Source organism: Haliotis rubra, unplaced genomic scaffold (genome assembly GCF_003918875.1).
Source record: "Haliotis rubra isolate DU_JTF1 unplaced genomic scaffold, ASM391887v1 Scf139, whole genome shotgun sequence".
NCBI lineage: Eukaryota > Metazoa > Mollusca > Gastropoda > Lepetellida > Haliotidae > Haliotis > Haliotis rubra.
Window position 1 is genome coordinate 273,665 of NW_025765325.1, and position 14,024 is coordinate 287,688.

The window sequence follows — 14,024 nt, forward strand, 5'->3', positions numbered from 1 at the left end:
TCGGATTAAATATCTTCTCTGAATTATTTTAATTACATCTGTCGTTAACGTAAACCATATGGGGCAATATGAACGTTGCATTTCTACTACCAGCGTAAGTTTAGATCAGTACATCCAGAGGAAGTTGAGTAGTCAAGCGACATTCCACAATTGCATTGTGGGAATGTAAACATTACGAACGTTATCGTGTCGCTGAAAACTTGTGAGTCGAAATGACACATTTTAACCGTCGTAAAACATAAACGTAATGTTTCCACCAGTGATGTTAGCTGCGTGAAGCAACAGCAAACCAAGAAACTGGATGCAACGGTGTAGTTTACTGTAGGAGGCCGTACGAGGCGATGACAACTGACATGCATCGTGACGTCGCTTACATTGTGACGTAATGTAAAATGGTTCGATTACGAGGGGGCACACTAGAATGGCGCAGTGACGGGACAACGTCATTTAATTGTTACGTCATCAAAAAACTATACCTTTATTATGTCTTTCAGTGGCATTTAGAAGTTGTACATTGATGTCCAAGATATTTTTATGGATTAACCTTCTTTTTTAATTTCTCTCTCTCTCAAAAAAAAAAAAAAATTAAAAAAGAAGGTTAATCCATAAAAATATCTTATACCTTTATTGTCTGATAATGTATTTTTTTTCGATTGTTCTAACAGCTAGGCATCTTAGAATGGTTAGTAGACCATCGTGATGTCATCGGTTTCAATGACGTAACGAGGAAGTGACGTCACTAATCTCTATGCCAGTGAAACTGCACTAAATGCACTCACGGCATAGTTTTTTACGATTTACAAACCGAAAATAGAAGAAACATTTCGAAAGATGTATAAGGTTCGTGTCAGTGACATATATCCAATCGGCATGATATGTTTGAATTCGGAAGAAACTCAGATTACATTCTCTGTATATGATCCTAATATTATGGCGAACGGCAAGGTTCTCGGTTGTCAAGATTAAAAGCATCTATTTTTGAAATCCATGTATTTTTAAAACCATTGCGAAATCAGTCCCACATTATTGGCGTATGTCAACCATACAAATTACTCAACCCACATGTCTATTTATGTACCAGTACGCCAAGAGCACATTACGTTTAATTTCATTCCCTTCGAAAGTCGATCCCAGTGTATTGGGTCAGACGCTTGTTACACCCCAGCTTGGAGGATCAACGGGATCTATTTGTGGTACTGATAATCAATATTAAATCCGCGTTACCTCCGCCTCTATTCTTTGGTATATGTGTTGCAGCAACCGCAATTTGTATAGAAAGTGTAGATCAGAGCCTACTTTCACAAAGCACTAAGGTGATCATAAGTCACTAAGGTAACCTTAGTGCAATGTCAAAGAATGGGAGTTAGGCTGACCTTAGTAAAGGTTGCTTCGTGAAAGGAGCCCCAGGTTTACATTCGAGTCAGTTGACGCGATTTGCCTTGTAAATGCACCTGCGTTCTTTGATGTAGGAAAACATTTTATAACTATGATATAGGTCTGTTAATTGGAAATAATAGTTTAAAAAGCCACAAAGAGTTTATAGCTTCGGATCGATGTGTGATCGCCTTGGGTCGTCCACCCACAGGCCCTTGTGTCTTTGCGAGGATTAAAGATTTTAAAAAATGAGATGACCCCTGACTCGAAATTGCTTCTCAGTACAACATCATGATGTATTTAGATAAACTCAAATGAAAAATTCCCGTGCTTCAAATACTCAAGAACATACGGAAATTAGCCAACACATGATGTTTATCGTAAACACGAAAGTAAACCAATAGGCCCACATGGGTTTTACTGTCTGCACTCACTGACATTGAGTACGGGTAGAGCAGTGACGAGTCATCAGCTGGCCGGTTCAGCTGGTTCCCATGGTAGCATCTGGAATAAGCTGGTTCCCGGCTCCCTTTGCGTTCGCTATTATAAGGGTAATGGTATTTTTGAGGGCATTATCATTTGCAGAAGCCCGAGGTCTTCCATTATTGAAAAAAGACCAAGGGCTTCTGCAAATGATAATGCCCTCAAAAATAGCATTACCGTTATTATTGCTAAAATACATGGAATTTGTGTTGAAAAGAAAAAGGAAACAATGAAGGAATTTGACTGTAAGTTTACCCAAATCAACTTCTGACGGGCTTGACTGCCCGAATGCAATTACGTCATCGAACAATTCAAGTGACGTCACAACAGAAAGTGACGATATTCGACCTTGGCCTTTGACAAGACCATAGCCTGCAACATGTCAAACTATGACTGTGTTCGGTTTTGGTCCATCAAAAGTCTTAATACTGCAATTGTTAAGGTTAGCACCAACAAGAAAGCCAATATTACCGCTATTTAAAGCGGGAATTTGGGTTGCTTTGACTTGTTTGACCCAGAATATCTGCCAGTCGAAAGCCAATTAATGTCGAACTATGACGTCACTTGACAACAGAACTGATAGTGGCCCGTCGTTAAGGTTGAGCGGTCCAATATCATTTGCAGCGGACCGCAAATTTCTGATAATGGGAGGGCCGTTTCATGATAATTCCATGTATTTTAGCTATAAATTGAGATATGCGAGACGGGGCCCAGCTTAGCATCTGGAACTGCTCATTTGTGACGTCATTCCGACTTACGTCACAATATAGGATTTGAATGACGTCACCACTGCTGACCACGCAACAATACAGTAACGCGTGTGTGCGATATTTGTACGTGTCAATACGCAGTGAAATGTCTTGCAATTTCCGGGAATCGAATACCATTCGATCATGTTTTTCAACCAATCAGATTAAAGAACACGGTGACTTTTGGTTTACAATTTACTGTGAAGCATTTCGAGTCGGGGGTCGTCTCAATTTCTTTTTATCCTCGCAAAGACACGAGGGCTTGTGTGTCCACCAGGGCCCGATTGTTCAATACTCGGTTATCTGAAAAGGGGAAGTGTACACGAATAAATCATATTTATTCTTATGTGAATCAAAGTAAAAAAATTAATAAGTTAATATCAATGTTGAAAATATACACTCATTTTTCTTACAATGAAAGCATAACCTTCAAAATAAGTGCTGAAATGTTATGCAATTATGAGGCCTTTGCTTGTCGAGCTAAACAGGCCAGAGTTACCGCCCTTTGATTATGACGTAGTTGGTGCTACTTGATTTTAAACTGGTCTCCTGTCTAGTCCCAAATCAAAAGATATTTATACTGAAAATAATCACGTAAAAAAGTTTGTGAAATACGAAAGAAGCATAAGAACTGAAAATGTAAGCAGCAGCACAGACTGATCGTGTGTATTTTCATTCATAACCTCACCTCAATGAAAATACCAAATATGTGTAACAAATTACAAATAGATACAATGCAGGAATGTCATGTGTTCATACGAATTGGCCAAGTTTCTGTGCAGCGTGACGTCATGACTGACACTAAATCACGCAGAACGACAACGGTAATGATCGGTATTTCTGGCTTCTTCTCTTTCTTACAATGAAATCGATAAAAACATATAACAATACGCAGATTGTCAGAATCATTCTGATTACTTACATCACATATTTATGTACAAACGATCCCTGATTCAAGGGAAGGATCATCGCAAAATCCTGCGTACCCATGTCCGCCGCCATGTTTTATCAAAATCAGTCATCGGGAGTGATGTCATACGTCAATATTGTGGTACATATTGGCAATTTCTCTGAGATGAAGGTCGGTTGAATAATGAATCACCATATCCCGCCAATTACACTTTCAGTATTATAATGTAATCGTTCGGATATTTTTTCATGAAACTAATTTAATTATCTGCAGTTAGCCTTGTTCAATATCATATCATACGTGGGTATGGGGCGTACGTGTTCTATTCTTTGAAAGTGTTTGTCTGAATAATATTTACAGAAGAAATTGACACATTTACAGTGTAGTAAACCATATCTTAAACCTTTACACAAGTGGTAAAAGATGAAACGTAGGCATCCTGTACTTGTACAACGTGTATTTTAGTTCCTATGATGTGCAATATTCAATATTGGACCAATATTACAGTTTCATGTGTAACTCTTCGTCAGAATAATTCCCGGTATCGAAGTCCATTCCACGACACATCATATCCTTTCTTTGCTGAACTGGCATCATGAAAGCAGCGTTAGCCATAAACACCATTTAGCGAGTTAACCACGCTGTTAAAAAGTTAGCGGTGGTCCTTAGGTGTGTTAACTTAACGTCACGTTAACATCCTGCTAAATGTTATAGTCTGTTTGCAGTGAAAACGTACCGATGAATTTTACTTTAAACAAAAAAGTAAATCAAATAAAGTGAAATTAAAATTGCGAATTCTCATAATTTCACCTTGCCAATTGAACATTTGAATCTCAGAATTTTATTCATCTTAGGATAAAAGTTGTTTAACAAACGATCATAGATTCAAATCGCTATTATTGGTTTGTATTACAAGGGGGGTAAGTGCAGTAGTTGGAACACTGAAACAAATGCAGTGCGGTACGTGATGAACGTTAACTTAGACCAACTCTACTTGTTCTCGGTGTTTCATTTAATGTGCTTACACCCTTGTAATACAAACCAATAATAACGATTTGAAACTATGATCGTTTGTTAAACAACTTTAATCCTAAGTTTAATAAAATTCTGATATTTAAATGTTCAGTTGGCAAGGTAACATTATGAGGATTAGCAATCTTAATTTCACTTTATTCGATTTACTTTCGAAGTATACCACGTGCATATGTGGCACGCGCGTGATTTGACCAGCGTGGAATACAAACAGCCGTAAAGACAGATAAACGTTTTGTACCGTGGTTCTATAAGCTTTAGAGATACTGGTCCCGGATCATGTCCGATGCTCGTTGTCAATGTGACCCATGGCAGGTTTAAGATTGAGGAACGTGGTCCGTTAGTCTGTAATGTTTCCAGTTTTCAATACCACATATCGTTATAAAATAATGGTAAAGCAACGCCATTTTTGCCTTGTTAATAACAAGATCATATTTTCCAAAGCACTAGTTATATAGAGAATCTCACCCAAGTGTCTTCTGATATCAATTATATCAACACGAGTTGTTAAAGTTACAAATATCCGAGGCTTGCCGAGGATATTTTTACTTTATCAACGAGTGTTGATATATTTGATATCAGAAGACACGAGGGTGAGATTCTATTTATCATCCAAAATCACTCTTCATTAATTTTCAATGAAAAATGTACATCTCTGAGCATGGTACTGCCATTAGACTTGCAGTGCAGCGATGTCATAGCATTGTGACGTCATCAAGTACATGACGTCATAGCATTGTCAGGGCATTGTACAAAATATACTGTCAAAACGATATATCCTAGGAGATATCGTTTGATCTCACACAAGCGATATCTCCTGTGGAACACAGTTTTGGATGATAAATCAATAAATACTTTTGTAGGTCAAATAAATATTTTTCACAACTCATGGAAATTGATGTTACGTGTATGTATTGATCCCTAGACTGAATATTAATTATGCGAACAGTATGGTAACTTCAGTATTGTTATCATTATCATCGTCGGTATTATTATAACTAATGCTCTGGTTATTGTTCTTATTATTACAATTATTATTATTACTGATATCGTCAAAATCAATGGCGACAGGATGATATGTATTTTGATCAACTGGCCCAATTGCTATTACACGGTTTGATCAAAGATGATTGTATAGAATACATGTCCGGTATTTGATTTCCTTCCGATAATGGAATCTGCTTGTTGACGAGGTGGGTGCGACATTGCAGTTTTCCGGTTGCACGAAACAAACAGGTTCCTTTTACTTGCACTGGCGAGTGAGTGACTTAGGACTGACATGATCTTAGTTCGAAACATACACAAGAACAAATTTGATTACAAAAATGTAAATTTCATATTTACAAAATTGTAAATGTGTAAATCTCAACTTTGAATAATAGTAAATGTCTTGAAATCTCATTTTTACAAGACATTTAATCTTGATTTACAATTATTTGCAGTGATCTCGCGGCATATCAACTTAGATTAAACGGTGACGATGGGGTAGCATTAGGAACCGAAGAATCAGGTTCGATTCTCCACATGTGTAAAATGTGGGACTTGGTTGACACGTGTCATCGGTTCCCAATTGCGCAGATCGATGCTAATGCTGAAGATCACTGGATTGTCTGGTCCAGACTCGATTAATTACAGACCGCCGCCATATAGCTGGAATATTGCTGAGTGCGGCGTTAGCAACCAATCATGGAAAATATGTTTGACCAAGGACGTATTTGACGTATCCATTTTCAAACCGATCATACGCGGGACTGCTTAGTCCAAGTAGACGACTCTGCACTTGTAACCAAGGTGTTCGATGTAGACCTTGGCTGGAATACGAGTTTATTTGGGCCACATAAAATAAATGTCTTGATCTCATCACCTTTTTCATATTTTATTTTTTAAATATTTTTTTTTTCTGTATTTCTATATAGTGTTAGGCTGGATTTACACTACGTCCGATTTTCTCTGCGTAGCGTCGTGCGTTGCGTCCGAAAAAACACAAGCAGTACATTTTCCTTTTAGACAATACACTAGGTGCGAATTTTGCATGCGTTGCGATCCGAAGCGATTTAGATAGGTAGGCCTCCTATTTTTGACGCAACGCAAATGAACTCGCATGAGGGATTCCCCTGATGACGTCATTCCAATAAGGTATTTCCCAAACACGTTGACAATCAGGTAAAGTTATTTCCTCATCTTTCGATAAGAATACGCGATTCCAATTGCAGACAGGCTGTGTTTTTGAAGAGATATTATTTATAATGTGTTTCTGCATAACATATAAAATAATATGACAAACCTTTGATAAATTTCATTCTCAGAACAAACTACTTCAAGATGCTTCTAAAAGTCTTATGAAAAATAAAATTGCCCAGATATTTCATGAGGCTCAATTTGGTTCAGGTCAACAGAACCCTCAGAACTATGTTCTCCAGGGAAGTCAGTACGCAAATTCTATATATGTGGAATTTGTAATGCCTGAGTGTATGAGAGAACAATGTTGGTATGAAAGTAAATATTTTCTGCATACTTTTGGTTCAGTATTTCGAAAACCCATAAAAGATTGATGTTATTTAATTCCCTAATAATTCCCTTATAAGACGATTATAGGCTCCTTCAAGTAATCTTTGTTGGTTTAAGGGATGTACCCACCATCTCCGTGTTCTGTTCTCTTCCTCATGCACAGAAACTGCCAGAGATGCTAGGATTTTTCCTCCATCTTATATTCATCCGTCTTATATCGCAAATGATCGCACCTAGTGTATTGGAAAAATCGCACTCGGTAACGCATGCGTCAAAACATGCGGACGTAGTGTAAATCCAGCCTTAGTCGTAAACTGGAATGTCGGAAGCTGAGACGGATTTCGGAAGTCTGTAGGCTTTATACACGCACATTTACCTGAGCAAAAACTGAAACAAGAATTTAGGGTCGGACCAAATTTTAGGGTCGGGCGGTAATGAGAAACAATAAATTATTTTTATGTGGCCTTATGTGAACTAGTAAGTTGCTGGGCCTTATAAAAAAGTTCAAATTTTGATTATATGTGTCGTGCGAAATGAATTATTCATAGCATCCCGCTGCAAAGAAAAAATATGTATTCATAACTACAGGTTGTATTTGTAAGGCGTGACGATGCACATATTTCGTGAAACACTCGGAGTCAGTCCGGTGCGATACGATCGCGTCCCACTGCCCGTTTGTTAATGGACTTCCTGTTTGTAAGTTCCGGTTGACTTCACTAACCTTTCAATCACCAACTTTGTTGTCTGATTTGGACGTAACTCGTCTAAGGTGAGTCATCAAAATCCGTGCAGTCTATGAATCACGGCACTTGCTTTGAGTAATATGATGATCAACTTTCTGCAAACCACGTTGTGATATTTTTTCTATAAATACCTTGGTCAGTGCAATGGAGTCAGTTGGCTTGCAAGTGGGTGTGTTCTCAATGCTATGCTAGTACACTGAACGCAGCAGCAGGCCAGCGCGTTATAAGAGAGATGCGTAAAATAACAACAGTAGACAAGAGAGTAATTGGCAAATAGAGTGTGTTTTTTAAATTCGGTGGTTTTTTTCAATCTTGAAACGTGCTCATTTTATACAGGAAAGTTTACATAGAATGTGCTTTAGACTGTTTTCATTCATGGATTCAAGGGCTTAGAATAGAATTAGGTAACCAACCCAAATCCCGACATTACCAAACAGAACAGCCAGTCGAGGGGCAAGAGGTACTAATTAGTGGCTTGTAACAACAGGGGACTAGGGGGACGGGGGCTAGAGGAATGATGACACGAAACCTATGGATAGAAGAGGTATGCAAAACAGATCTGTTTTATTGCCACTCATTAGTGGCAAATAGATTCTGTAATTGCACCTGGACAGGAAGGTGATAACCTCAAATCTAGGCATAGTATCCCGGTCAGGGGTTTTCAATGATGTGAGACAAAAATGTAATTTTTATCTTTAATAATCATTTAATGTATTTGTTTTACTAACCTTGAGTGATAAAGGATATTTTCACAAAAAAAATTCAAGTGTTTCCTACAAAAATAGCCTTGATGACATTGCATCGGCGAAGCTGTTACTGCTGTCCACATCCGGGGATGTTGTATGGGTTTTCGACAATGAGCCATATTTTTTGCTCCGCACTGCGAGGGAGTGTTGTGATCACGTGGCTTCCTATTTATATATTGCCTGTCACCAGCAGACGACTGATCTTACTGAATTTTTGCTTGCTTTTTTGGTTATATAGGCAATAGATTTTGCATCTGAAGTGGTATTAACGATCTATGGTAAATAATATTGATGTTTGTTTGTTTTTTATATAACTTAACTTCCGGATTTCCATTGTCAATAAAACATTTCACGACAGCGACTGGGCATCCTCCCTACCGATGAAACTGTTTGTGCACTCCGACCACGCATGTACAGTACTCCCCCAATATAGCGCAAGCAATGCAATCGTCGAAATCACCAGAGCGTCAAGTTCAGCTCGCTTTGGGATACATCAATTGAATGACAAGTATTCTTCAGTGAGAGTATATATATATATATATTACACCTCCTGTCTCCCCATTCCTCTTCTTCTACCCCTCCCCTATCTGAGAATATAATAACAACTGCCAAATGTTGTTTTTCAGGGATTTCTTTAGAGACTATCACAGTTCACATTCACAATGTTAACATGTATAGTGCAATGAAATAATTTGGCCGGTCTCTACATATGCATTTATTCCTTTAATTGTGTATTATCTACAGGTGACTTGTCAGTGTGGTGGGGTAGCCAAGTGGTTAAAGCGTGGCTCATCATGCTGAAGACCCCGGGTTCGATTCCCCACATGGGTACAATGTGTGAAGCCCATTTCAGGTGTCCCCTGACGTGATATTGCTGGAATATTGCTAAAAGCGGTGTAAAAACCATACTCACTAACTCACTCACTCATGTGATTTGTCAGTGTTTGTTTTTATATTTTGCAGACCAAAGGGTGAGAAAATAGTTTCAAACATGAACATGATGAAACAGTATATGATGAGGTACTCGTCACCAACGTCAGTGTGAGGAGTGGAGTCATGGCAGTAGGGTGAGTGTTATAATGAATACCAAAGAAAACTGCGTACACAGTCAGAGCTCCAGATAAGATGTAGCTCATGTGGGTACTGTACCCACTGTATGTTTTTTGGAGTGGGTATTATGAATGTTGAGTGGGTATTTCATTTTCCGGTACCCACAGCTTTCAAATATGTGCGTATTTCAGTCATTTTATTCACCTGAGTATTATGTCATTGAGTAAGTTTACTAAGCAGGTATGTTCTGCCTTATGTCATACCTAATCAAAACCAACTTAAATATAATGGAAATGATTTCATAAAAAAATCACTCATCCTATACTGACAGTACAACACTAGTCCTATACTATCAGTACAACTTGATAGCAATCGATGTCTTTTTCATTACGCAAGCGATTTTTATAAATATATTCTATACGCATTTGTTGTAAATTTTGGCATATGTAACATTTTAAATGCATAATTGGTATGCAACAATTATATTTCAAAGCGTAATTGGAACTTTTCCATGCATATTTTACCCGGATACGCAGCTTGTCTGGGCCTCTGTACACAATGATACATTTGCACAATACCCTAATCCATAGACCGCCTCCCTGGTGTAGTGGTTAGAGCGTCCGCCCGGTGAGCGGAAGGTCGCAGGTTCGATCCCCGACCGCGTCATACCAAAAGACGTTAAAATATGGTACTTTTTGGTCCCTGCCTGACGCTCGGCATTAATGGGTACAACAAGGACTGGTCAGCTCGGAGTCAGTATAATGTGTCTGAGTGGGGTATTCATGCTTCACTGTGGCATGGTATCTCAGTGGACTAGCACTATAAAACCAGCTTAAGTCTGGGCTAGTACAAGCAGCCGCACATACCCATACACACGCATGCACGTCGTCATATGAGCGAAATATTCTCACGCACGACGTTAAACCCAATTTCACCTCACCTAAACCTAATCCATAGCCAAATAAAAGCATCTGTGTCATGAGTATTTGAATATAGATCCAGAGCTACAGATAACTTTTTGGATCATTGAGTTATGTATGCGCTTGTGTTCATCTCAATTGGGTATCCTAATTTTCCTTTGAATAACCGGGGCTGTGGGGTAGCCTAGTGGTTAAAGCGTTGGCTCGTCACGCCGAAGACCCGGGTTCGATTCCCCACATGGGCACAATGTGTTAAGCCCATTTCTGGTGTCCCCCGCCGTGATATTGCTGGAATATTGCTAAAAGCGGCGTAAAACTAAACTCAGTCAGTCAGTCCTTTGAATAACCAAATAAATTGTACTCACCTCACTCAAACTCCATTGGGTATTTTACCATTTTCCATTAATTTAAAAAATATAATGGAGTTTAACTTTAAATGTTTGCTTGTTATTAATATTTGATGTGTAATATGAGAAATGATAAGACAGACTGTAAGTTGTCAAATTCATGTCCTGAAATAGAACCTCAGTTATTCTATCTTTCCACCGGTACGCAAGCTAAGATTTGACATTTTTGTGTATACGCATGTAAGATCACATTTATTGAGTATTTACAAAAATAAAGCGTACTTGTACGCAATAGACTTAATGAGAAATGAGTTTTCACATAAATATTTGCTCATCTGTGTCTCTGTAGATCTTTCAAAGATTATGCGGTTACCTGAGTAGGTAGGGAAATATTATCCAGCTCTCTCAGAGATACAAAAATATAATGTTTAGTCAGAAGTGATGTATTAGCGTGAGGGATTCTGTGGTGATGTGGTATTTGTAGAAAGCCGTTGACCGCCATGAACAGATGTTACAGTCAAATTGTTGGTAAAGTGCTAAATATATTGTTACATTTTTCAGTATTCTGTCATCTTTATGATAACTGGTACATTTATTTATCAACTGAGATTGTTAGAGGCTGTGTCCTCAAAGGGGGTTAAAGTATTGTAAAATTATTATCCTCCTGAGCGGGTACGTAAATCCCAAAACATTCAAACTTAGTTTAGACTTACTACTTTCTTTAATCATGGAGTATATGCTATTTTAATTTATGAATAGATTTGTTTACAATTGGTGTGATCTGACAGTAAATCCAGCCAGGGTCCATGCAGATAGCAAAGGCACTGTAAGTCCCCCATGGCCCTAAGTGTAATGATCCGAGGTGGTGGGGTAGCCTAGTGGTTAAAGCATTCGCTTGTCACACTGAAGACCCAGGTTCGAATCCCTACATGTGCACAATGTGTGAAGCCCAATTCTGGTGTCCACCGCCGTGATATTTTTCTAAAAATGGCGTAAAACCATACTCACTCACTAGTATAATGATCTACCTCCAGTTGCTGGTGATCTATAGTTCGGTACTTAGTTGTTTTATATTTAAAAATCTGTGATATTCTAGTTATTTTACTGTCCTTTGTTGACAGGTATAGTGACCTTTACCTAGCTTCATAATATTTTCCTTTATCTTTTCATACCTTTAAGTATTTGTTATTTTAAACAATTCCTGAATGGTATAACTCACTGTGTTCATAATCCTCATTGCTCTTAACGTATCACAACATCTTGAGTGACACGTGGCAGTGTATTCACAGGTAATTGATCACACACGTTGCTAATCTCAATGTCAGACTAATTACCGTACTGTGTGATTACGACAGTTGGTTGTTAATTGATCCTGTCAGAGTCAGAACGCTGTACTGTCGGGTAAACAAGACTAAACTGCATTGATTCAACCGACAAAAGTGTCATATAAAGCCGATTGTCAGATAAATGGAAGTCGGATTGACTGTGCATGTACTGAAATATACTGAAATATGAATACTGACACATTATTATCAAAAATGGCTCAATGACACCTGGGCCTTCATAAATATTATATAATATTTACATTAGTATAACTGTGTTTATGACACAAGAAGAGCAGACTACTCGATCAACCATTTCCTTCTTAAGGTTTGTTAGGATAAGCGAGAATATAACTCTGCATAACCTTCCTTATGATACGCTTTTGACCTACATTATCCCACAATGCATCCTTCAGTACTCCTCGAATTCCCATGATGCAACGATGGGCATAACGCACGCACATTAGATATGCTGTATTATCGCAACCAAGCTTAATGCGCCTATTACTACGTTTATTCCGTCAGTGAATTCATGTATGAACGAACATGTTTTAACAATTTTGGTCAATTAAGAAATAAAATTTGAGAAAACAACATCACCACCATATGCATAAAGTTTTGGAATTTAAAGCATATCTCCTGTTCTCCTGGGCATTGTTTTAAATGCAGGTATTAAAATTACCATGTATATTTTCTCGGGAAGCTAAGTCGGAAATTGCAATCAGCTGTGCTCATGCTTCCTCCAAATCTGATTTGAGTTGTTTAAAATATACCCAATAAAATAACTTAAAACAATTTTGAAGCTATGATTGGAAGAATTATGTCTGAAACTATTATTTTTGCAGGGATAATATATCCCAGTATTGTGTTATTTTAGTCACAAAGTTTAATGAATGTATTGAAATTATATGGCGTGTAGCACTTTGGTACAGCTGAAAGCTATTGTCATATATTTTTTAACGGATGGACCTATTAAATGGAACTATAAAAAGTAGGGGAACTTCATTATAATTTATGACTGAAAAAACTGGGAGATATCTCGGAGTCAATCAATGTTGATAAGATGTTAATGAATATTTTGAGAGTGCATCACCACTTGCACTTCCTTATGACCATTGTTTGGACAGTAATTGCTCTTGAAAGATGATTGGTGTATGGCGTAAAATTTGTTTGTGTACTATTTTCAAACTAAAAAAACAGCTAGAAACAAACACTAACAACTGTGATGCAAGATGATTGTCAAACTAAATGGTCTACAGTGATTTATCGACCTTCTTGAAAACCGTCAAATTATTAATGACACTCCATGCATGTGTATGAAGCTACTGTGTTGTGTATAGGGTGGTGATAAAGAGAAATGGTGGTGCGTTCATAAGATGTCTGTCTTTGAAAAGTTTGTAAACGCTTATACTTCCTATCCAAATTGAAAGTTCAAGTTCCCAGAGGCCCAGATAAGCTGCGTATCCGGGTAAAATACGCATAGAAAATTTCCAATTACGGATTGACAAAATAATTGTTGCGTACCAATATACGCATTTAAAGTGTTAGATGCGCTAAAAGTTTAAAACAAATTCGTACGGAATATATTTATAAAAATCGCTTACGTAATGAAAAGACATCGATTGCTATCAAGTTGTACTGTTAGTATAGGACAAGTGTTGTACTGTCAGTATAGGATGAGTGATTTTTTATGAAATAATTTCCATTATATTTAAGTTGGTTTTGATTAGGTATGACATAAGGCAGAACATACCTGCTTAGTAAACTTACTCAATGACATAATACTTAGGTGGGTAAAATGACTGAAATATGCACATATTTGAAAGCAGTGGGTAACGGA

General features: G+C 37.8%; 1 protein-coding gene across 1 annotated transcript in view; it reads left to right on the forward strand.

Moving 5' to 3' along the window:
• Positions 1-14,024, forward strand: part of LOC124268534 (ATP-binding cassette sub-family C member 5-like) — a 98,431-nt gene that overhangs the window by 13,647 nt on the left and 70,760 nt on the right. The window contains 1 exon segment of the mRNA XM_046703523.1: positions 9,509-9,612. The gene's annotated coding sequence lies outside the window, so the exon portion shown is untranslated.